The sequence below is a fragment of the Pongo abelii genome, chromosome 12 (genome assembly GCF_028885655.2).
Source record: "Pongo abelii isolate AG06213 chromosome 12, NHGRI_mPonAbe1-v2.0_pri, whole genome shotgun sequence".
In the NCBI taxonomy this organism is placed as follows: Eukaryota; Metazoa; Chordata; class Mammalia; order Primates; family Hominidae; genus Pongo; species Pongo abelii.
In genome coordinates this window covers 128,238,028-128,248,245 of record NC_071997.2, presented here as the reverse complement: position 1 = coordinate 128,248,245, position 10,218 = coordinate 128,238,028, and the positions used below count along the sequence as shown (strand labels likewise).

Genomic DNA, 10,218 nt, shown 5'->3' with positions numbered 1-10,218 from the left:
AAATCTTTAAAGCTGTCTGGAGAAAAAAAGATTTTTAGTGTTTGCCAATTTCTATGATGTAATACCCCAGAGATGACAGGTTTCCCACTAGCAATGTCATGCTATAGAGTGCAGAGTTTGGAAAGGGTGTACACAGTAGGCTCTAGTGAGCCACTGGGACCCGCCTCTAGCAAAACTCTCCCTATCAAGTCATTATTGTCCTTCACCCCATTCCACAGGTGAAGAAATCTAAGATCAATAACAGCCTGAGATCACCAACCAGAAAGCAGCTTAACTGGGGATGGAAAGAAGAACTATTTGGTTCCAAAGGATTTCAACATGTTTGGAAATTGACAGACTGCTTATCACTGGAGTGAGGAGATTTTTATTCTACGTAGGTATATTTTTATCAGCAGATGATTAATAAAAAACACCAAAAGACAAGTTCTTCCCTTGGGCACTCTCTCGCCAAGTGAGCAAAATGTTTATTTTGTTATCGTTTAGTTTTGCTAGAGGTTGTGGTAGCGTCTGCCAGTAGACAAAATCATCATGAAACGTTAGGGATGAGAGAGGTACTTGCAAACCTTCTTAAAAGTCCAGAGGAAACAGTGACTGTGCAGTGTGAAGACTTGAGCCATCCCCAAAGTGGAGCAGCAGCACATGCGAAGAGGGATTCTTATCTCCCCTTGATTGACAGCCTGCTGCATCCATCCATGCTGCTTCTGTTGAACTGGGAACAGAGAGGCCTGCAGCAACCAGGGAGGAGGTGGAGCGACTTTGTTGCAATTGCTTACCCCATAATAATGCATTGTATATATAAATCATTGTTTCAAAGCAGGCTGGCATAAATAGTACTATGATTTGACCTGTTTGGTGTTCCTATTATTCTCTTTTGTAAGGAACCTAATTCTTTCTTTAAATTTATTTATTTATTTATTTTTGGAAACAGAGAAGTCCTGGAGCTTTTCTTAAATGAAAAGTACAGGGTGTCTGCTAGTAGTTCATCTGATGTTGAAAGGGCAGACTGTTACCAGTATCGCCAGATAGCTTGGGTTAGTGAGTGAAATATTTTCCTGATTATTGTTTCACATTATCTGGTGTTAATACCTTCAAGTATATATTGAAGCAATTATCTTAATAAAGCCCTATTTTACTTCTCTCTGCTGTTTTCTTCATGATTATTTGCCATATGGTAAGAGAGAACACATATACACAATAAATGTTAACAAACACACATGAATATCCGGACACCTCTGTCTCTCTGTGTGTCTCTCTTTGTCTCTTTCTACCTCTCTTTTTCTCTCTGTCTCTGTATCTTTCCCTCTCTCCTTTTTTCCTTCCCACAGGCACACACAGACACTTCTTCTGGCTTTGAGATAAATCTAAAAATACCTGCTGTTTGAAATCACTTCCCATGGTGATTAAAAAGGACCTTTCCCACTGAGATCTAAGATAGCTTTTCTTCCTTGTGTTGAATGAAACAGGGCCTCTGCCTGTGGTTGTCACTGTGGAGTAAGATGTCCCTGCGAGGCAAAGCATATGATGTGTACCATGGGCTCATTTAGGCCAGGTCTCATTTAAAAACAATCTTTTCCAAAGCTATTTATAATTCCTTGGCTGAGAAGAATACAACTTTAATGGAAGTGAATAGTAAAAGGAAGCAATTAAATTCCATTATGCAATGGTCTTTTTTAAAAGAGCTGGTGTGTTATAGAAGGAAAAATCCTGCGTTAGAAGTCAGTGGTCCTTAGGCTACTTCTTAGATTGCTATTATATGTACTGTGACCTGAAATACATCACTAAACTTTTCTGGGTCCTCATTTGCATATTTTTTTTCTCATTCCGTCATTTGCATATCCCCACAAGAACAGGAAATGATACAGGGCTCTTCTTAAGCAGACGGCATCATACAAACTCTAAGTCCCTTGAAGCTACTTTGAAAATTACAAGTGCTCATCCTCCAAGCATTCTGATTCTCTGGGTGAGGGCATAGTCACCTGCATCCTTATATATTTAAAAACTATATTTTATCTTCAAGGCCCTTTCCAGCCCCGAAATAGTAAGACTCCAAAAATAACTCACTTCTATAAAACCTGCATGAAGATTATTTGATCATTTAGTCATAATAGCTACTCCATAATATTCATAAATCAAGAACCTTTATAATGGCTTTTTCATATCATATAATAGCTTCTATGTACTCAGTGCTTATGGTGTGCCAAGTACTTGGCTAGGCACTTTACTCATATTATCTCTTTTAAAGTCATTGAGCTATCATAACAACTCTACAATGATTTATTTATTTTTATTTTGTGGAAAAAAGAGCAAAGAGTGACTAAATAGCATGGGTATTAAATGGTAGAATCATATCTGTAGGTCCTTATAATCAATTCTATTATTTGCTCTACTAAATTCTGTATAATAAAGTCATTCAAGTCTTTTTGAATTTAACACTCACCTATTAATATATAACATTAAATTTTAATCATTTTTTCCATTTAAAAGAGTGTTCTAAAGCTTTGATTTGGTTTGATCCCACCAAGAAAGTAAAACATTTTCTGTTCACAGAAGGTGTCTTTTAAAAAAATAATGTTTATTACATCCACAGTAAAATTACTTACACTTTTTATAGAAAAATTGTACGACACAGGAAAGGTAAAAGAAACGGAAACTTCCAAATCCAACAATATTTTAAAGTATCTCTATTTAATCATTTATTATTAAATCCTCAAAATAATTCATAGTTATGTCTAAAGGTTTACTTTAAAATTTTGTTTTAATATTAACAAAATTCTGTCTTCCCTAAATCACATATTATATGCTAATGAAAAGAAATGGCCCACATGTAAATGAAGGGGAGGCTTATAGTGTACGGGTTAAAAAATAATAAAGAAATGCGGCTGGGCATGGTGGCTCAGCCCTGTAATCCCAGCACTTTGGGAGGCCGAGGTGGGTGGATCATGAGGTCAGGAGTTAGAGACCAGCCTGGCCAATATGGTGAAACCCCGTTTCTACTAAAAATACAAAAATTAGCTGGACATGGTGGTACACGCCTGTAGTCCCAGCTGCTTGGGAGGCTGAGGCAGGAGAATCACTTGAACCCGGGAGGTGTAGGTTGCAGTGAGCTGAGATCATGCCACTGCACTCCAGCCTGGGCGATAGAGCAAGACTCCGTCTCAAAAAAAAAAAAAAAAAAAAGAAAAGAAAAGAAAGAAATGCAAAATACACCACGTTACGCTAGTGTTTGAGGCTTAGAGACAGCCGCACCTAAGTTCAAATCCCAACTAGGCCATGTACCACATCTTGAACCTCAGTTTCTGTCAATCTAGTATGAGGACAAAAGTGCTTCAATCTTGAGAATAGTTGTGATAATTAAATATATGTAAGTGCCTAGGAGAGTTCCTGGCTTTTACATATATGAATGGCTCTACCTCTTCCTTAAGCTCGTAGCGTGGTAAATGTAGGTGTAAAATTTACACAGAAATCCTGCGCATCACATAATTTTACTGCTATCAAACAGAGCATATTTTAACCATGACTAGATAAAGCAGCAGACTCTATGGGGGGAAGAAAAGGAACATCTAAAAAGAAGTAAATGAAGGGGTTGTGAAAGTGTGTAATAACTATCTAATTGCTTTGGAACTTAAGCAATCAGTTTACAAGCATCTGAATAGGGTTCTGCAGTTGACATCCAGATCACGGAAGGAATAGAGACATTAAAATGAGGAGAGGCAGAGGAAACAGATTTTCCAAAGATAAATGGTCAATGTTCTTTGAGGGAGTGGAGACAGAAATGGCTTGAGGTTGTACTGGAGGAGAAAGTAGTGCAGAATCTCTCCTGTTTATCTCCTTTCTAGTTTGGAAAATAAACATAAAATATGTTATCTTCACTAAATTTTTAACAAAAGTAAAGAGCAAACAAAAGGGAGAAGAAAAGCTTGTAAAATTGACTTGTTTTGATTTTAAAACTTATTTGTCATAAAAAGATGATATAAGGCTGAAATATAATACCATCTTGGAGGCTTTGGAACTCACTCTCTAGGTAATATGGAAATCTTAACTCTACAGAATTCATTGTATTTTTAATTTAATATTGATCAAATGCCATATAAGTTTATCAAATATCAGTATGTATAAATGTTTAAATGTTTTTTAGTTGTTGTTGTTTTGTTTTTGTTTTTGAGACAGAGTCTCACTCTTACCCCCCAGGCTGGAGTGCAATGGCGTGATCTCGGCTCACTGCAACATCCGCCTCCTGGGTTCAAGCGATTCTCCTGCCTCAACCTCCTGAGTAGCTGGGATTACTGGCACTTGCCACCACGTCTGGCTAATTTTTTGTATTTTTAGTAGAGACGAGGTTTCACCATGTTGGCCAGGCTGGTCTTGAACTCCTGACCTAGGGTGATCTACCCGCCTTGGCCTCCCAAAGTGCTGGGATTACAAGCGTGAATGGGTTTTTTTGTTTGTTTGTTTTTAACTGTAATTAATTCACACTCCTTTCCAAATTTTCTTTCTATTCTTCAAAATTTTAGACTACAAGCTTCAGATGTCTGACAATTTTGTACTTAAACATGTCTGATCTATGGGGTCATGAACTATTGTCTCTCTACAGTAAAAGGTACTATGGGATTTTACTAACTCCATTTTTTATCTTTTTACCTTTCCTGAACAGGAGTTGTCATCCAAGCCCATCATATCAACTTTCAGTCATCTTTGGGAGAAAGTCCCTAATGATATAACATTAAAAACTTGGAACAGGAACAGTGCATGAATCTTTGTCTAACTTTGCTAGACTTGACCACTAATGCTAGACTTCACCACCAAATGCACGGAAGCTGTCTTTTGCATTATTTCTGGAGAGGGCTCCTGATTGCCCACCGTGGTTTTACACCTTTTTGACCACATTTAAACAGCTCTTACTTCTCCTTGAAACTGCTCCATTTAGACTTTTTTTGTTTAATTTTAAAAGTAAAATTTGTGCTCAGTCACTATGACTCTGGTTTTCTTGTTTCTAAATATCTACTTTGCTGTCTCATCTGGTCAACTGGCACAATTTTTAAGAATTAATTAGTTAAAATATTAATGTGTTTTAAGTTGAATATGGTTAAATCGACAGTGGTTCCTGGTTTGATTTTTAGCTGAGAGATTACAATAAAGTGTGTTTCGTACATCAGATGTGTTGATTAATACATTGTAGAATTAGGCTCCAGGTTTTTACAGCTCGATTAATTGATGAGAAGTCAGAGCTTGGGGCAGTATAATTAAGTTTGCCGGAAAATTAATGCAGGAATTGGCTTTGTGATTTGATTGGTTTAAAATCTATGAATACACTTACTTAATCCTTTTGAATTAAACTTAGGTGCCAAAAAAATTATGTTAGCTACATCTCTGCAATGTTCTGTCTCCAAGGCAATACTCTTTTGCAGTCTTTGAAAGAAATGATGTGTATACAGAACACAGTAATCCCCAGCTATCCAGTAAAAAAGATTATTTTCTTGTTCATTGGTAAAATATGCTGGACATCTTTAATTCTTTTCCTTTCCCAATTGATCTTTGAATTAATTTCTGTGCCATAAATAATAAAACTACACTGTAGCCTACTATTAGGATTAACTGTTCTTATAGGTCAGCAACATCAGGCAATTTTTATGCAAAGAGGGAATGCTAAATAAGAAAAAATCATTTAACAGCCATATGTTATACTCTACTGTAAGACATCTAATGGCTCCACGGGAAAAAGCTTGAAAGACTGGCTTTTGAGGAGCAGGGTGAAGTCTAGCTATTTATGTGCTGCGTATTAATTACAAAATAAACACACTCTGAAGTAGTAACCAAGTTAATATAATGATTTTCTTAGTCATTCTTTTTCTCTTCCTCTTATAACTCAACAATATTTTCAAGCTGGTAGCATAATCTTTAGAAGGAATGCCCCTTCAATAACCTCTCTCTCTCTTTGCCTCTCTCAATTTCTTTTTCTTTCCACCCTTGCAATATTAAACCGCACAGCTAAAATGAACTTTAATTCATTGTTTTCATCATACTTAGACTATATTGCCTCACAACTATCAAAGTCAAATATTTGAATACCTTTTTTATTTCTCCATTGTTCTCTTCTGTTCTTATGTAATTTTGAGATCTTCAATTAGCTTCTGCTGTGAATTTAAATAATATTAACATAATGTTAACAAACAATCTACTTAAACATTGACCATTTGTTGCATCAATTGAGACTACATTACTCACTGTGTATATTGAGGGTATTTGTAAAGTCTCCCTTTCTTGTACCATTTCTCTTTTTTTAATTGCCTAAATTTTGCCAGTTACATATTTATATTTTTTCCTATTCTATCACATTTCCATTTTATATCACAGCTAAATCTTCTGATTTGCCCAAAAATTAACACTAAACCTGAAAATCTCATAAACAGCATTTACATTATTGTAACCAGAACAATATTGTTTTCTACAGAGCGAGTGGTATAGGATTACATGACTTTCCTTCAAGTTTCAATGCCAACACCACATGCCACTTGAAGGAAGATGTTTTTGGCAGATCTTGAACAAATAAACTGGTTGTTTGTACTTTTTAAAATGCTAAATATTATGTCATATATTTTCTTACTAACACAAATACAACACAAAAGCACTTGAAAAGGCATGCACAGAATTTGATTCAAGATATCTGGTTAAAGATTCAGGTTGAATTACTTCCATATTTAAAGTATTTCTAAGCTTTAGATTTGGACCTTGAATTACTAGTAGAGCTTTCTATGTAATTGTCATTTCTATTTGCTTTTTTTTGTTTTTGTTTTTGACAAAAAATATGAAGCTTTTCTTATATCCTTACATTTGTTAAAATTCTCAATCATAATAGCTACTACTTGCATTATTTTTTCCAAAAAGACACCATTCCACAGCACCTTGTCCTCCTAGTCCTAACTGAATAAAGTGTCATCTGATTCTGTACAGTTTTTATAGTAGACTTCCAATGGCCCTTTCATATGGAAAATATTTTAAGCATAATACAAACATATAGATAATATATGCATATATATGTATATAAAATTTGTCTCACACATGATAGATGGTTTGGCTGGGCTTAGAAGTCTAAGTTCAAAATAATATTTCCTCAGAATCTTAAAGCTTTCACCTTATTGCCTTCTTGTAATAAGATAGACTGGTCATTATTTCCTCTTAGATCATATGAGCAGTTTAATAGGTTTCTTTTATGTTTTTAAAATATTTAAAATAATCTTTATCCTTGATGTTCTGACATTTCACAAGAACTTATCTAGTGATGGGCTTTTTTCCGCCTTTAATCCTATTATCTCTCTTTACAAGCATTTTCTATGTGAAAAAAAATTCTTTTTAAGTTCCGGGAATTTTCTGCATTATTTACTTGAACATTTTCCCTCATTCATGTTTCATGTTCTTTTCTGGGAAATTCCGAGTGTAAATGTTGAATATCCCTGGTGGCTGAGTCTCTAGTTCTCTTTTTTGTTTATTTGTTTGTTTTCCATTGTATTTTCATTTCTTTGTCTATTTGCTCTATATTCTTGAAGATTTGTTTTGACTTTATGGTCCAGCTTGCACATTTAATTTTTCTTTTATTTGGTAATTGAATGTTCAACTGTCCAATGACTCTTTCTTGTTCTCTGCTTATTTTTTTTAATAATAACATTTCAACAAAGTTCTTATTCAAACTGTATTAGAAATTCTGGAGAAGGTAATAATAAATGTTTAAAAATTTTATTTTGATCTCCAAATTCATTTAGGTTAGTCTTTCTCTGTCTATATTGGGTTTTCATTTTCATTCTATAGGTACTGGTGAATCTTGATTGCCCATTTACCATTTAGAAGACTGATTATCATTCTTGCTTTCTCCTCGGCGTTTCCTTGTTTTCTATATGAATAAAGCAAAAAAGAAAAATATTGTTTCTTTTCATGGGAAGTGTGAATGGAGCTGTGATAAGTATAAGAGCTGTGTTTTCCATTTTTAGGCTAATTTGGGGGTCAAAAGGAGCCAATAGCCTGAGGGTCCCTTATTTCCAGATTTAGGAAGTGTTTGTTTTAGGTGTTGGTGCTTCTGGCAACCCTTATTATTCCCGAGATTACATTCAGATTTTTAAGAAAGAGACATTTTTCTTTGTTGCTGTTTTTGTTGATTGCTTTGGTTTTTCATATTCTTTACTCGTTCTGTTTGAGAGGAACATTTGGTTTGAAGTTTCTGTTTTTTAGTTTTTCAATAGAGCCTTCACCGTTTTGCAACTTCTCTTTTCCTAACTTCCATACCTCCAAATTTACCTCCTGAGCCTTTCATAGGCTCCAACTGGAAGATTGTTTCCTGACTAAGTCGTGTTTTTTGTTTTGTTTTGTTTTGGGTTTTTTTGTTTGTTTGTTTTCCGGCGTCTCTCTCTGTCTCCTAGGCTGGAATGCAGTGGCACAATCTGGGCTCACTGAAGCTCCCCCTCCCAGGTTCATGCCATTCTCCTGCCTCAGCCTCCAGAATAGCTGGGACTACGGGCACCCGCCACCATGCCCGGCTAATTTTTTGTATTTTTAGTAGAGACGGGGTTTCACTGAGTTAGCCGGGGGGTGGTTGTTTCACCGTGTTAGCCAGGATGGTCTCGATCTCCTGACTTCGTGATCCGCCCGACTCGGCCTCCCAAAGTGCTGGGATTACAGGCGTGAGCCACCGCGCCCGGCCTAATTTGTGTTTTTAACTACAACTTCTCATACTACTTCGTCAGTAAACATCCTCCCATCTGCTTCCTTTCACCCAGAGATATGCCACAATCCCCGATCTCTTGGTGTTCTTTGAACATCGTTTTCTTCTGTGAGTTTACCTCCTTTGCATTTTGAAGTAGGAAAATGACCATACCTGAATCTTTAACCCAGTATTCAAAATCAATTTCTGAATACTCCTTTCAAGTGTTTTTATAATATACTTTTGTTCAAAAGAAAAACTATATAAAAACTGGTGATCAACAACAGACTGTTATCCGGGTGCGGTGTCTCACACCTGTAATCCCAACACTTTGGGAGGCCATAGTAGATGGATTACCTGAGGGCAAGAGTTTGAGACCAGCCTAGCAACATGGTGAAATCCTGTCTCTACTAAAAATGCAAAATAGCCAGGCATGGTGGCACACACCTCTAATCCCAGCTACTCGGGAGGCTGAAGCAAGAGAATTGCTTGAACCTGGGAGGTGGAGGTTGCAGTGAGCCAAGATGGTGCCACTGAACTCCAGCTTGGGCTACAGAGGGATATTCTTAAAAAAAAAAAAAAAAAAAAAAAGACTGATTAGTAAATGGAATGAAAACATGGCATGCTATTGAAAGAAATACAACACTTGATTATCATGTAACTTCATATATGCAGATGAACTCTGAAAATATTCAATATTGAAGGTGAAAAAAATGACAAAGTTAATTGAAGGAAATTCATTGCTAGTTGATTTAAAGTTAATTGAAGGAGACTGTTTTTAGATATAGGAGTATTAGAGAGTTCTTAAAACCTTGAAGCATAAATAGCAAATGGAAAAATTATGTATGAGATTATGTAAAAATTAAGCATTTGTTTTTAGAAAGTAACACAATAGACAGCGTTAATAACTACAGGGAAGAAACAAATTGCCATGTCTAAAATTGACATGGCATGAATATTTACACTATTCAATTATTTCCTGAAAATCTGGGAGAAAACTCAGCATCCCAGTAGAAAAACAAACAAATATTATGAATGGGAAATTTCCAAAACAAAGAGCCTTGAAAGGTTTGTAATCATATCAAGAGATGTAAAAAATCACAGTCAGGAAAAGACCAAATAGAACAACACATATGACACTCACGCATCTGCATACAATTGTACATTCGTTTGACTGGCAAGAGTTAGAGAATGGGCCAATGACCAGCGAGGGCTGAAATGTGGAATGCAGAAGGCCTCGTGCATTGTTGCCAGGGGCAGTCTGCGGTGGGCATTCTAAACAGCTACTGGCAGTTTTTATATTGAAACAGATAATGCACAGCCATGACCTAGCAATGCTTATGCATGTTTGTAAAGAAACAGGTTGAGGTTGCATATTTCAACTTGTACGTACTCTCAGGAAATTGAAGCCACACCAGGTATCCATCTCTGAGAAATGGGTAGGTGAAATGCATGCATGCATAACATGGAGGAGCAGGACTACTAAGGAATGGGTGGTCTGTTTGCTTGAAAACATGAAGAGATAAAAATAT

The 10,218-nt window shown here is 36.0% G+C and overlaps 1 long non-coding RNA gene across 1 annotated transcript; it reads right to left on the bottom strand.

Moving 5' to 3' along the window:
• Positions 1-429: 429 nt before the first annotated feature.
• LOC129057774 (uncharacterized) lies at positions 430-9,915 on the bottom strand. The gene is made up of 3 exons (XR_008522544.1): positions 9,831-9,915; positions 6,067-6,131; positions 430-725 (listed from the first exon to the last, which is right to left on the bottom strand). It is a non-coding gene; the product is annotated as an uncharacterized LOC129057774 (long non-coding RNA).
• Positions 9,916-10,218: the final 303 nt, after the last annotated feature.